Genomic DNA, 13,858 nt, shown 5'->3' with positions numbered 1-13,858 from the left:
AGGTATCCTAAGTGCTCTGGATAAGAATGATGACATTGGCCTAGTGACCCCACTTGGACTTCAAACTAGAAGAAACCCAATTACAGGAGTATACTCTACCATTGTTCTGACATTATCTGCAGTAGCAATAATCAATCAACTAAATATAAGTTTAACTCCTGAACCAACCTTAACCAGTGATCATGAGCCAGTGGTAATTGAGTATAAAGAATCTATACTAAGAAGTCAAACCCCACCAACACGCCCTACCTTTAAATTGAAGAAAGTTAACTGGGATTACTTCCAGGAAGAACTTACAAGGATAAGTCTTGAAGAAGAACTGGCAACAGTTATGACTACAGAGAAGAAAATTGAAAGATTACAAGATCTACTGATGGAAGTGGCTAAGAAGACTATCCCCAACAAGACTAGGAATGAACCAATATGGTGGAATGAACAGTGTAGCTTAAATAAGAAGAAACTAAACCAAGCTTCAAACAATTACAACAAGATTCTGACAATTGAAAATTATAGAAAAAAAATATTGGCCCAGGCAGAAATTAGAAAAACAATAAATCAAGCTAAAGCAGAATCTTGGAAGCATTTTGTTTCAAATCTCAACTTCAGGGATCCATTTGGAAAAGTGTATACCTTCATAAGAAAGATGAATAGGAGAGAATTGTACCACCATCCGCAGGGGCCAACAACCTACCAAGGACAAGTGATTGCTGATAACAAAACAAAAGCTGAGGCAGCAGCAAGTCATCTCCACCAGACAATAGGTAAGAAAGATCCATTTGAAGGAACCAGCCCACATTCAACAACTTTCACTAAGGCAAGAAAACTTTCTATGCAACAGTCAGTATCAAATTACAACAAACCCTTCTCAAAATCAGAATTTGAACTTGTTCTAAAGACACTACCAGAGACTTCATCTGGCAGTGACAACCTATACCCTGTTTTCTTTAAAAGGTTGACTGACAAATAGAAGGATATTATGCTACAGCTCATCAACAAATTGTGGAAGGAGGGCAATTTCCCTACAATTTGGAAGAATGGCACATCTATCATGATCTTAAAACCAAATAAACCACACAAAGCAGAAAATCATTGTTTTATAACTCTGCTCCCAGTTGAAGGTAATATATATGAAAGGCTAGTAAAGGAAAGACTGAGATTTGCAATAGATGAAGCTAACCTGCTGCAGGATATTCAGACAGGTTTTCGCAGAGAGAGAAATACAGTAGATAACCTGATCAGGATGCAGAGAGACATCATTGATGCACTTGATAATGGCAAAGTAATGATTGCAGTGTTCTTGGATGTTAAAGGAGCTTTTGATAATTTGGTTCACAGACAGATACTACAAGGTTTATCTAGAGCAAAAATTAATGGAAATTTGATGAAATTCACACTGAGCTACCTGTCAGATAGAAAAATTGCTGTGACTGTAGGACAAGAAAGATCAAAGGAAATTGAGGTGGAAAGAGGTGTTCCACAAGGAAGTGTTCTTGGACCAGACTATTATAATGTTGGAGAATTTGATATCCCTCTAGAAGACAATAACTGCAAAGGAGGAATCTTTGCTGATGATAATAATACTTGGACAATCCAAAACACAGTGGAAGAAGCAGAAAAAGTTGTCCTAGAAACATTAGACCAAATAGAGTTATGGTCCCTAGGAATAGATCTTGATTTTGAACCATCTAAAGCTAAAGTTATGTTGTTCACATCTAAGAGGAATATTAGGCCTCCCCTACTTACTCTATTTGGAGAGGAACTGCTTGTAACCAATTGTCATAAAGTCCTTGGAATACACATTGATAATAAACTTCAATTTAGTCAACATGTCAAATATCTAAAAGAATCCTGTGCAAAGCAACTGAAGTTGATGAAGATGCTTTCATGTGGGAAGCATGATGTCAACATAGTTACAGCAAGACAATTTTATATCAAATACATAAGACCTAAAATTGATTATGGGAGTTTGATATACAGCATTGCCCCAGAATCTACACTCAGAAAACTTGATACAATACAGAATACAGCCCTAAGATTGGCATTTGGAGCCCACCAGAGCACCCCAATTCCTTTTCTCCTGGGTGAGTCTGGAGTGAGAACACAAGACGAGAAAAAATGCTTATAGTTTACATGAACCATCTATGGAAAGCAGACTTTAATCACCCAGTTAAGAAATTGATAATTAAACCTGGTCTGACCCACACTAGAAATCACCATAGAAAAAGGAAACAACTAAATCCTTTTGAAAAATTTGAAGAACTACTAACTCAGCAAGGTAAAGAAGTACCTATTACCCAAATGCTACGTTATGAAAAACCACCAAAATTCCCCCATGGGATTAGGTTCAGATTGATTGTCAGATTGATTACTTGGAAAAAGTGGAAAATAACCCCCTAATAATGAGATATGAAGTCCTCTCAGTTTTGAATAGCCAGTACCAAGAATATATTAAAATATATACAGATGGTTTAAAAATAAATGGTTTAGGAGTGGGTTGTTCAGCAGTGGTTCCAGAATTAAATACAGTGATAACAAAGTCACTAAGTAAAGAATCAACGGTTTTTGAGGCAGAAATAAAAGCAATTGAAAGTGCACTAGAATGGGTATTGAGGAAAACTAGTGAAAGTGATGAAAACCAATCTAAGTTCCTCATATGCAGTGACTCAAAATCTGCCCTCCAGTCCCTAAAGAATTTTCCGAATAAACAAAATGATGAAGTCCATAAGTGCTATAGTTCAATTCTGAAGATTGTTGGGAAAGGAATAGTGATACAATTTTTGTGGTGTCCAGCCCATGTGGGGGTGACAGGTACTGAAAAAGCAGACAAATATGCCAAACTGACAGCACAAAATATGACCCTTACACCTCCTACAGAAACATATAAACAGATTAGAGAGATGGTTAGAAAGATTTACCAAAAACATTTTGAGGAAATGAGGGATAATAGTAGTAATATAGCTCTTACCCAGAAAAAGAAGCCTGGCTTTGATATGAAAAATTATAGTAGATTAAAAAGAAAATATGGTTGCTTAATGTTCCGTTTTTGGTCATCCCATGTAGGTATTAAGTAAAGGTTGTTTATCATAGTCAAAACTGATAGTCCTCAGTGTGATAATTGTAGTGATATAGAAAGTATTTTCCATTATGTTGTAGAATGTGAGGAATATGAAAATTTGAGAAAAGAAATGATGAATTTGTGCAAAGAGGAAAATTTAAGACAATTTTCAGTAGCACTTGCATTAGGAATTTTGATTGATGATGAGTCTTTGAAGTATAGGAAGACAGACCTGTTTATTAAGTTTATACAGGAAAGTGGTAGAGAAAAAGATTTTTATCTGATGGTGATAGTAATGTAATTGCTGTATTGTCAGTGTTGAAAAAGGGATTGATATTGTGTGTATAATAGGTTGATTGATGGTTTTAGCAATGATATATGTCCATGTTAAAAAAAAAAAAAAAAAAAAAAAAAAAAAAAAAAAAAATCCTACTATAAAGGAAGATTGTCTTTTCTTTTTAGATTGAAGCTGAGTTGTATTAATTATTGCTGTATTGAAAGTATTTGCAGCTAAAGGCGTTGTGCTGAGAAGGAAGAAAATTAGTCATATTGAAAGAAGTCTCAACTGACATTGCTGTCAAGAGGAGACTCAAATCTCTCAGTCAGTCAGAGATTTTTTGAAGGATTAACAAACTTTTCTCACCAGACAAGAGAAGAGGGTTAATCAGCCATCATCAAGAATTAACAATTATAGCTGCGTCTTAAAAGTAAGGTATGTTTAAAATGTCAAAATTCTAGTTGAGGGGCCTCTTGCTAGCCTATTTTGAATTGGCTAGTAGCCTAATGAATTGAGTTAGCCTAAATGACAGTTTCAGTAATGAATCCAGGACCTAGACCTAAAAATACTCGATTAAGGTGTTCTCAAGCCACTTGTTCTTTCCTTAGGCTATTTGTTGGGCTTAGAAGATTGTATAGCATAGATAACTAGGCTGATGTAGTCTAGGCTATAGGGGTATTAATGCTCAATTGGGGCTGTTGAGAAGGAAATATGTTAAGAAAACCATCTTATTCTATAAAAGGCTATATTGAAAAATTTTGGTGAACACATTTTAAAGCTAGGCTACTCACACTATAGGGGGAAGGCTCAATACTTGGGACCATATTTTTGATTTGCTTCTTACTCCTTGACAGTTTGCAGTGCAGTAACAAAAAAATTTTCAGCATCATCTGCATTAATCAAGGAAGATTTTAGCAAGTTTTCAAGTTGTGAAATTAATTTGTTTTCAAGAAAATATGTTCTTTTGACAACTAACCATTTTGTCCCAAGTAGGCTATAGAACTGGGCACCAAAGATGGGACAAGTGGAAACCATGCTTGGGACAGACAATAAAAACATTTATTTGATGCAAAACTCAGTTATTTAATAGAGATAACATATAAAATTAAAGAACAAAACACAGCTGGATGAACAAGGTTAAACCAGAAGTTCAAATATTCACAACATGTTAAATGGTGACAAATCAAGGGGAAAGACAAAATGTCCAACCTGTCTTTTGGTCTGTCCAGAAGGCTTTGGCAAGATCATCACAATTTCAGTAGAACTATACCAGTATGAAGCATCAATGGGGATGAATTTCAAAAATGGAGCAATCCTCTTGAAACTACAAACCTGTACTTCTTTTTCCTCTGCCATTTTTGAAACAATTTCACCAACACTATAGGGGCGTTTTTTCACTCATCAGTGTCCTAAGATCTTACATCTTTAGTCAGAAAATGCTTAAAAGTGAAATCTTTGAACAAAGATCTTACATCTTTGGTCATTTTTGTGCAAATGTCTTTCATCACTCTGCTCTGATCAGAAGTATGAGAACAATGATGAGTAGATCATCACAGTTCTCTCATCATTGTTCTATATGGCAAGACAGTGACAGTCTTCACACTTTTTGCTAACATCAGTGAGCTGTAAGATCTTAAAACAAAGATGAGTTAAAAAATGATAATCTTTGCAGAAAGATGTATGATCTTAGTGCTAAAAAATTGACCACTTTCCTTTTTTGGTGTCCTTTTCAAGTACTAAGACAAAGTTTCATAGCACCAAATTTGGTAAATTTGCAGGTGGTACAATGATTTAGCTAGGATGAAAGTGAAAATGTCATTTTATGCTATTTCATAATAAAATAATTGCTTCTGTTACAAATTGCATCTTGAGCCCTCAAAGGAGCCCCAAAAGTATTTTATATGAATTATGAAAGAGCATAAAAAAGCATCAAATGATGTTTTCACTTTCATCCTAGCTAAATTATATGGCCCATTGTTAATTTACCTTGAACTTTACACTACCACCCCCCTAATGTGCAAATATATACCCTGAATTGTTGACAGCAAGTTTCAAATTGCAAGATTCAGTGCTATTTTTGTCAATGGCATTTGAAAAACTTGAAATGGTAGGAAACCGGTTTGATTTAAGTTAACTTATAAATGAGACTAGAACTACTATAAATAAGCATTTTGGAATATGTTATTATTTAATAGCTTGTTTCCACACCAGTTGTAGGTTTTTAACCACTTATAAATTACTTAACTTCTGATTATAGCTTCTTTGCGTGGCTACAAAATGAAACATCTTCAGGCCCCTTTAAGGGCTCAAGATGCAATTTGCAACAGAATTGATTATAACATGAAAGAGCATAAAAAACCATCAAATGACATTCTCACTTTCACCCTAGCTAAATAATTGTGCCACCTGCAAATTTACCCCAAATTGAGGGTTTCTCTCAGCTGAAGGTCCTTCCTGAGCATCTGGTTTGATTGGTTCAATCAAGTCCAAAATATCTTCCAAGCTACTTCTACTTTCAGTGAAAAAGGACTGCCTAGGATTTTTTCTTTTTTAATGAGTGTTTTTGAGAGCTCCCTTAGATTTCCTGGTTTGTCAAAGTGCAGTCCCCTCCTCAATCTTCTTCTTTTTGGGAGTATCTGTCAGTATTTGACAGACCCCTTTCAGTGGGCCTTTGGTTATGACCTTTCTGGGATGAGCTTTAGGATGTGGTCTTATTGTGGCAGGCAAAACACTGTGGTTTGAAGTGCAGGGGATTCCTAAGTCATGAGGGGCTCCACCCTACTCTTCTGATTCTGAGGATAGCAAGTCTTCATCTCTGGGCTCTGACGCAGGCTTACTCAGTAGTCTACTGGTGACAGCTGATGGTGAAGAATTGTTGTTGACAAAAATGTAATCATTAAATAGGCAATTATGTGTTACTCAAAACCCTGCAGTGGTTTTGGTTTGGGTAACTGAAAGTAGATAAGTAACACCTAGAAACTGTAGAATTTTGTACAGAGAAACTGGAATGCCTGGATTGTTGACCATCCAGTTTCTGTAACATGTTTGGAGACAAGGTCAAGAGGATTACATGATTATCATGATGCCTGGATAGCTTCAACTTATAAATAGGACTCATGATTACCCATAATAATTAACTGTGGCTTGTCTTGGCTGGACAGTGGCAATGAAGTGAAGCAGAAGCTCGTTGAATACAGAAGCCGAAGTCCAGCCACTGTTGCTAACACATGCAGCAGTACCAGGCGGAGCCCCTAGAGTAATCCTTGGTGTTGTCTTTTTCCTCGGGAAGACAAGTATTGGTGGATCTGAGTTTCCAGCTGCTGAAACAAAAGCAAGAATAGTTGTGGTCTGACCCCTCTCAGCAGAAGTCACCCTTCCAACTTGATGAACTCCTGTCTGATGGAGAGAGAGAGGCACACCTGGTCATGACAACAGAAAGCTTGGAAAAGAAGGTCCCAAAATTGTAACAAGAGAGAGAGAATGCATAATGCAAAATTTTTCAGCAAGTCCAGAACAAAAGAAGAGAAGGGGGTAAATGTCCCCTCCTTGTCTACGCCCATGCATGGGACATGTCCCAAGTGCCCATACTTGGGACAGTCCCAAGTACAGAACCTTATATGTCACTGCAATCATGAATTTTTTTTCAACAATTATGACAAAAACACTGATTCTAGTTCATAAAGATAATAATTGACAAACCAGAGCCAATAAATGATTACTGTAAACCTAGCATTTCCCAAGACAGTTCATGGAACTCCACAAAAAATGTTGATGCCTAACCTTAAATTTTTGATCCTTCCACAAAATAACAAAATGGCTGCTGTCAATTTCAAACTTCTGCAAATGCCATCTGATAGAGAGGTACTTCCCTCCAATTATTTGGGGATTTTTTTGCTAGATGTCTTCACGGTATGTGACCTCTGTCCCAAGTATGCGACCTTCTCCCTACTTTAGCCCCATCCCACCCTTTAATAGCCTAGTCAAAATGGTACTTGTATGATAAACTCCCTACCACTCAAGTTGTCCATTCATTGATGCATTATAACTAGACCCCAGCGTCGCGCCGATGAGGGAAGACTGGCGGCGGTGGGGCCAAAAATAGCGCACCACGCCGCGCCGCCGGTAAGATGTCGGCGGCGCGCTGCCGGCTAGATGTTGGTGGCATGCTGCTGGCATGATCAATGTTGACTGCAAACATTAATGTTTTCATCAGTCTTTCTCAAATCACAGCTTAAATTTACAACAGATTTGAGCCTATTCATGAGTTCAAAAATTCACAAGTTGCTGGCTGACAACTGGTCTTCTTTGTTTATTCATCAAGACAAGTAGAAATCTGGTAGAAACAAAATGGCTGTGACGTTTCAGAACCCTTCCATAATACAAGTAGTTGAAGTATCTATTAGCTATGTATTCTTAACGTAAATAATTATCAAAATTAGTAGTTTTTTTCATCGAGCATTACTGCACACAAAACTTCAAATACCTTATCAAAAAGTTTGTCACTTACTTGGATAAAAATTTGGAGTATAAGTTTGAACTAATAAGCTTAATTTTTCATACTGTTCTTTGTCTGAATCTTTTTTGTCATCTTTTAAACAGTATAAATCCGCGACGTTTATATTGATTGTTTTTTTTTTGCTCTTTTGGATTCCTAAGAAGCCATCTTGCTTTAAAACTAGTTTTTAGAAACAATTAAAAAAATGCATTTTAAAGTTTTTTTTTTTTGGCTTCTTTATAGAATATATGTCATGTAGGCTAAGGCTGAACTGCTGCTTTTTTATTGGTTTTGGCTGCTCTTTTGGATATTATTAATTTTTTTGGGGGGATTCATTCCAAATTATAAACTGATAAATACCTAATATCAGTCAAATTATAAACTGCATCTAAAAGGAGTAGATTTATCAAATTGAAAAATACATGATGAACACTTCACATGAAAACATTTCAATTACAATGAAACAAAAAACGCTTAATGGTTTATTTGGTATGAAGAAAAATGAAGTGCCAGCTATTTTCTTTGGTAAAAAATGAAGAGCTCATCCGTTTTAAATGTAATTAAATTAAATAATATGCAGACTGAAGTAGCTCCATTAAGATTTTGGGATTTTCATCCTAGTTTGTCACTTTTAATCCAAGCAAAATGTTAGGACACTTAGTGTCAGTTATTGAGTTTAAGCTTTGATTTCCAAATGCTCACAAAAATTACCAAATTCAAGAAAGTTGCAACAATAAGTCACATTTGGTCAAAATACTCAAAGACTCCCCTTTGATCCCCACCCAGGCTCAAAGCTTCTGCTATGGTTATTTCCATGGAAATCTCCAAATAGTTTCTTTTTAAAATAGCTTTTAAGCGTAGTTAGGGGTATTTAGCCTTTTTTGCTTTTCTTCAAAGCTTTGAAAAAAGTGTTATAATATTCCAAATGTTAAATTTGTTTTATTTCTGCATATTTTTGGTAAACATTTTTGGGGTAATCAAATTTTTTAATCCACTGTAGATACTTCAGAACATTGCAACATCTATTACCCTGAGGTAATAAGACTGTCAAAGACTCCTCCTTAAACCTCCCAAATTGAAAGCTTTTATTATGACCTGGCCTTTTAATGTAACTTGGGCACTTGACAAAGGGCGCCATTGTCACTCAAGCGCAATGTTAGGTGGGGATGTTGATATCGCTTTCGTCACACCAATTCGTTTTAGTGTGAATCTGCCTGGTACTTATGAATGAATGTTTTCAAAGTAAACCCGTTTCATCAATGAGAAAAAAAACAGGTTGGACACATATGTCCCTTTTCCTTTGGACAACAAACCATGCAAGTGCTGTATCAAGTATAACTCACAAAAACCTTGTTAATTTTTGTCAACTTTTTGGCATCCCTGCTTTCAATAAAAAAAAAATCAAGGTACTGTCACTTAAATATAATACCTCCCTATGCCCCCCCCCCCTCTGGATACCATCTTGATAGAATACCGTCTCTGCTTAAATAAAAAAAAAAATAATTAACTTATTGGCACCCCTGCTTTAAAAAAAAACGAGGTATTATCACTTATATATGATAGCTCACTACCCCCCCCCTGGGACACCATGTTGATAGGATGCCATTTCTGCTTTAAATTAAAAAAAAATTAACTTTTTGGGATCCCTGCTTTCAATAAAAAGAAATTCGAGATATTATTTAAATGAAATACCTCCCTACCCCCCCCCCCCTCCCCTCTGGATACCACCTTGATAGGATACCTTCTCAGCTTTCATTAGAAAAATAATTTACTAAATAATTAACTAGGTCACTGTATGTTTCAAACGAACATGTAAAATAACGTTAACAGCTTAGTGTTCCTTGAAAAAAAATTGAGGGTATGAGTAAAGGGGTACAAAGACAACAACAAAAATGTCAAAATTATTCAGATATACCTCAAATTACTGAAAAACTGAGCCATAGATTTGCCGTGGCATTCAATGAGATCCAAAGAATCTAATTAAAAGGGAGCATACACAAAAGCCAAATTAGGTCAGTAGCCTATGAGAAATCGCAAAATACCCAAGACAATGAACAAGTCCTAATGGGGGGCCCTTGGTCTATCAAAATATTTCAACGGTTTCCCAGGGACTTCAATATCATTTTCTTCTGTCTCCACTTTAAATGAAAAAAATAATTATATTTTTGGCATCCCTGCTTTCAATAAAAAAAATGAGGTATTATCATTTAAAAATGATAGCCCCCTACCCCCCCCCCCCCTATAGGCAATAATTTACAATTTGTTTATGAAGCATATTTTTGGAGTAACTTCCGTTTCAATATTTAATTCCCAAACCTTGTAAATAGTGTAGTATATAGTTAAATTTTGTCTTAATAAAAGGTTTTTTTTTTTGGGGGGGGGGGGGGTAAACAAGTTTAAGAAAGAATATTGTATTCTATCAGGGTTCAACAATTGAGTATTAAACATTAAGAAAATATTATCTAAAAACAGCAAAAAAAAATCTGCAAATTTACAATTAAGCTGTAGAAACAATCTGTCGGCTGTCAATTTCAAAATCCAACTGAAGGCTGGAGCTGTATAGTAGTGATTGCATTCTATAATTCTATTCAACTGGAAAATAAAATTCTTGACTACAAATGATGTAAGAAATAGCGATTAGGAAACTGCATTCGAAACTCATTTCATACTCATTCATACTCACTTAAACTCATTTCATAAAGACGATTCTTTTTTTATCTACATATGAAGAACTGTGTATACTACAATATTTGCAATTGCATATTGCATCTGTCTGGTTTTTATGCAAAGTAACAAAAGAGACGAAAATTAATGAGCAAGAGTGTAGTGAAGAATTATGGTATGCAAATTAATATTTGGCTGGGAAAGTCACTGGTGATAAATTGCTAGGGGTGGCACCTTGATTGAGTGATTCTCGGGAAACCAAATTTTGTTTCGGGGTGACGCATAGATTTTTGGAAAAATACCCGAAAATTCGGGGATAGTGCAAGTCCTGCTTGATTTCTAATCAGGCAAATCGAAATACTAAACCACATGAGAAGAAAAAGCTCCGACTTTGCGGTTGACGCAATAAAGAATTGCCGCAAAATAAATTTGAAGTCGACCGAACGCCGTCGCCTCTGCCGGCGGCGGCGTGCCTGCGGCACGCCGGCGGCGGTACGACACTTCGGTGGTGTTTGACCGGCCTCTCGTCGGTGGAGTTCGATTGATCCGTCGGCGCGGCGCCGGGGTCTAATTATAACACTATTCTTTATAGTTTATTTCAGCTTAGTATAAGACAAGACAAAGAGAAGTGATAGAATAGATAGAAAATATATAATTTAAGCTTTATATTTGCAGTTTAGTAGGGGTTGGGGGTAAAGTATTTGGACTGTGTGAAGTTAAAAAACAATTCTTACTCCATAATATGTAAAAAAATTAGGCTTGCAGACCTGCTATACTTTACCCCCTCCCTAGGAGCTAAAGTAATCACATGTAGGCTAAAGTAATCACATTAGACTAATACTTAATTCCCTATTCAATGCTCTTTCCTATTTATAATCTTCCCTTAAGTGACAATTTCACCCCTATCCCTAGTAAAGCTACATGTATCCATACACTAGGATAAAGGCACTGATGATTCAACAGGGCAATTTTGGAACCACTGTCAAAATTTTACTGCAAAACAGGATAACTCTGCTTGACTTTGAACACCATCTCTTGAAGCCTTCATTATACTTTGCAATGCAAACATGGGCACTATATCTAATACACCCAGATAAGAGAAGAATATTCAAATCAATCAGTTCTCTCTTTTCAATACAAAATGATATCCTGAAATTTTTTAGCTATTTAATGTTCAAACTGTCATTACTTGGCTATTTTTTGGCAAAAAAGTTAGGATCAGCACCAATGCATCAAGATACACCTGATCTTCTTGAAACTGTAGCCACATTGGCTTTTTCTTGATAAAGTTAAGGTTAATATGGCAGCTAATATTATATTGACAAAATTATGTTCCAAGTGTCAAAATTCTTGTCTGATGTAGTGGAATACCAGAATAACTAAAAATGTTCCTTCAGCCAAATTCAAATGTAGATATTGTCTTCTATTATGAGATCCATTTCTTTTGAGAATATCTTCTAGCAACCTTGTCAATATTGTCAACAGACAGCAACAGGCCCTGTCAAAATATAGGGGACTCTGTCAAAACCTCACTGAACATGTAAAACAAACAAGAAACAATTGGTGTCAACATTCAAGGGTCCTCTGACAAAAACAGTTATCAAATTTACAGGTACTTTCTTAACAACAAGAGATTTTGATGATTATCATTTGTAATAATATCTCACACAAAAAAAATTAAAAAAAAGTTTTTTGTTAATCCTAGTTTTACTGATTTGATGCTAGATTTTTCTATCAGCTGAGGAACTGGTGCTTGGCCTCATGCTATGTTCACATTTTTCAGCATTTGACTTAGTTGTTCACAACACTCTTAATTCATTTATTGCTGAACAAATTTGAAGTACATCCTCTCTTATTAAATTTTATACATGTTTTCTTTCAAATAGATCCCAAGCTGTAAAATGCAAAATATTCTCTCTGAATCCCTCCTAATTGTTGTGGAATTCCTATCCCACGCAAAATTCTAATGAAACATGTTAAACTCCTCGGCGTCACAAACTTCTAATAATCTTAAGTAGGACATGCATATTTCAAGAATTGCAGACTTTCCAGACAAAGGATAGTCAAAACTAAAATCGTTTGAAGTAGATTAAACTGGTAGATTAACTTTTGAAATGGCCAAATGTTGACAAACACTTTAACTGTGATCAACAAAGAAATCTTTGCTCAACCATTAAAGCTAAGAGAAAGCAGGCCATTCCAGATAGCGTTTATAAAGAGGCTTATATCACACTATTATATTACACATTATATATAGAGACCCAGGTCAAACAATTACACTCCATATGATTATACAATTTCATCCCTATACTTAAAGCAATTTTCAGTTTTTTGCTTCCTCTATCTGAATAGTATTTTATACATTTACACATTTAGAAAAGTTGAAGAGAAACAAAGAAATAAAGTAAAAAGAATAGGCATGTCAAATGCACCAGGATCTGCTCGCAAGCATTCTCCAAGTATTTCAACAAATGTCAAATTGAGTTCTGATTTATGTCAAAACCAGGTTACTTTTTTGTTCTGTCATATTTGTAGGTGAAAATGCTCCAATTTAAGAAAATCAGAGTTTTGTACCCTTTTCTGATAAAACTTCAAACTTCTAATCCAACAATTAGATTTCTAGAATCTTTTCTACATGCTGAAACCCTTTTCAAACCAAAAGTCTTTAAATTAAGCCTTCTGGAGTAGAAAAATTGTTTTTTTTTTTACAAAAACTGTCAAATCATTGGTACCTTTATCCTACATATATGCAGAACAAATCACTTTAATAAAATATTTCTTATTTATAACACTTGGAAAATTTCTATTAATCTATATATTCAGGGCTCTTTTTCCATTTTAATGTAAATTTTTCCCAGTTTTGTATATGGCCTAGGGCTATATGGCTTATTGCTAGGGCTATTTTGTCACAATAGTGAAGGTTATATTTCTAAAGAGTATTCAATAGGGAATTGAATGGTACCAGTTTTTGTTATTATAGTGTTTTCTTCTCAAAAGGAATATTTGCAGAGGATTTCCAAAAGTGTTGCTTTATACCTTTACTAAATTCTTATTGATGAGGTTCTATAAGAATTGGTTATAGTTTTGATGCAAGATTCTCCTTATTAAGTAACTACAATAATAGGACATTTCTTATTGGATAAGCTCTATTTTTTTCTTCTTTTTTTTGATTTTTTAAATCCCACCTCCTCTCCTCTCAGTGACATAATAATCTTTTTTACTTAATTTCAAACTTTAATGTCACCTACACTAATTTAAAAACATATTTTAATTTTTTAATTGGGTAGCCAAACATATTGATGAAGACATGGTATACTACTATAAATTTCAAAACGACAAAAAAAAATACCATTCCTGGTTTTGCAGG

General features: G+C 35.1%; 1 protein-coding gene across 3 annotated transcripts in view; it reads left to right on the top strand.

Annotated features, from left to right (window-relative positions):
• Positions 1-13,858, top strand: part of LOC148940269 (DNA cross-link repair 1A protein-like) — a 320,311-nt gene that overhangs the window by 6,999 nt on the left and 299,454 nt on the right. The window contains exon 2 of one of the 3 annotated variants that reach the window (XM_089105742.1): positions 3,518-3,762. The gene's annotated coding sequence lies outside the window, so the exon portion shown is untranslated. Of the gene's footprint in view, positions 1-3,451; positions 3,768-13,858 lie in introns of those variants that run through there. The other 2 variants (XM_089105740.1, XM_089105741.1) reach the window with 2 other exon arrangements.

Source organism: Artemia sp. Qi Xiang Cuo, chromosome 20, assembly GCF_049724085.1.
Source record: "Artemia sp. Qi Xiang Cuo chromosome 20, ASM4972408v1, whole genome shotgun sequence".
Classification (NCBI taxonomy): domain Eukaryota; kingdom Metazoa; phylum Arthropoda; class Branchiopoda; order Anostraca; family Artemiidae; genus Artemia; species Artemia sp. Qi Xiang Cuo.
The sequence above is the reverse complement of the archived record's forward strand: the minus strand, read 5'-3'. Positions and strand labels throughout refer to the sequence as shown.